The sequence below is a fragment of the Mustela putorius genome, unplaced genomic scaffold, assembly GCF_011764305.1.
Source record: "Mustela putorius furo isolate JIRA1106 unplaced genomic scaffold, ASM1176430v1.1 tig00003845_pilon_pilon_pilon, whole genome shotgun sequence".
Lineage (NCBI taxonomy): Eukaryota > Metazoa > Chordata > Mammalia > Carnivora > Mustelidae > Mustela > Mustela putorius.
This window is the reverse complement of record NW_025421998.1, coordinates 57,171,556-57,173,025: the sequence shown is the minus strand read 5'-3', so window position 1 is coordinate 57,173,025 and position 1,470 is coordinate 57,171,556. Positions and strand designations below refer to the sequence as shown.

Here is a 1,470-nt window from a genome sequence, read left to right as displayed (position 1 = left end):
TTTTTTTTAAAGTTTATTTTTAGCAATGTGTACTTAAATGGTTTAGAAATATGCACTTAAATATTCACTTAAAATTCATGGGTGAAATGATATGATGCCCAAGTATATATGAAACAAGAGTGGCCTGAGGTGGTAGTTCTGGAGTGCCAAGATGGGTCGAGATGGGGATATTACTATACTGTCCTCTCTACTTTCATGGATGTTGAAATACTCCTTGAGAAGAGCTAAAAATGAATCAGAAGAAAGCAAAACAGTAACAATCATCAAAGCCAAAAACTCTGCCAAAATCTAGCACGCATTCAATCTAAAGCAACAAATTCCCAGAGTCCCTTAGCAACTGATCCTTTTCACCCAAATCATGGTGCCTGTTTCTAGGTCATTGATTATAAGAGGCTTCCTTACTCCGGTGGATGATTTCTCCCAACATGGTTTATTATCTTTAACTGAATTTGAGAAAATGGCTGTTTCAGGTTGGTTTCTGTCACCTGGCTCTGAGGTCAAATACTGCTATCAGGAGTTGACAGTTGCTATTTGGCTCAAGGTACTTGAGGTCATGGTCATTCCATTATTTTTCTAAGACTGCAATTTTTGAACATGGCTTTACTGGATATCAGGTGTTCAGTTGGCCTTTTTTTTTTTTTTAATAGATGACATCAATATCAAGTGGCATATAAAAGCTATCCCAAACTATGATTGCCTTATTAATCAATTCATAAAACTGATCAGGAAAATGTTCAGGGATCTGTTAATGTAGTAATTAAGAAATAAATCTAACCTACTTCTGTTGGATAAGTAGTCTTTTAAAAAAGTGTGGTGATAAAATTCCAGCAAATAAATGCATCTTATTATTTAATCTGCTCTTCTCTCTCTTGACCTATACTTTTTGTTCTGTGGCAATGTGTCTAGTTAGCAACTAAAAATATTTCTCTTTTCTGAGTGAGGCTAGCTGTAACTCGACAGATCAGTTTCCTTTTGTTGTTCTTTTCTTCTATCTTGGAAAAGCTGAGCATATGATTTCAAGGTTATTTTTTATTTTTTATTTTTAAGCGCGAATGCAGTCCCCCACTACCGCAAATTATGCAGTTGAGTTTCCCATATTTGGGAAAATTGGAGGGGTCAGTGCATCTGGAGTGCAGTGGATAAGCCTCGCCCTGGGAAAAACACCTTCATGATCATGGTATCTCCCCTGCCAGGTAAGTATCAATTTCAAGGTTATTAAAAGAAATCCAGAGCTAAAAGATTAGTATATATTTTGAATGTTTAAAAATCATTCCATATAAATACTATTATTTCTTTGTGCCATCACATTTAATCAGTATGGGCAACATGAGCCTTTCAGAAGTAATAATCAGTTTATCAGGACTCTGGACCAAACCATTTACTGTTAAATGAAAGAAAAATATTTATCTTATTAAAATCACTGTACTGGAGAACTTAAATTAGTGATTAAAAATCCATGGCCCCATTAAA

The 1,470-nt window shown here is 34.9% G+C and overlaps 1 non-coding gene across 1 annotated transcript; it reads right to left on the bottom strand.

Annotated features, from left to right (window-relative positions):
• Positions 1 to 1,042: 1,042 nt before the first annotated feature.
• LOC123387133 lies at positions 1,043 to 1,201 on the bottom strand. The gene has a single exon (XR_006601487.1). It is a non-coding gene; the product is annotated as a U1 spliceosomal RNA (small nuclear RNA).
• Positions 1,202 to 1,470: the final 269 nt, after the last annotated feature.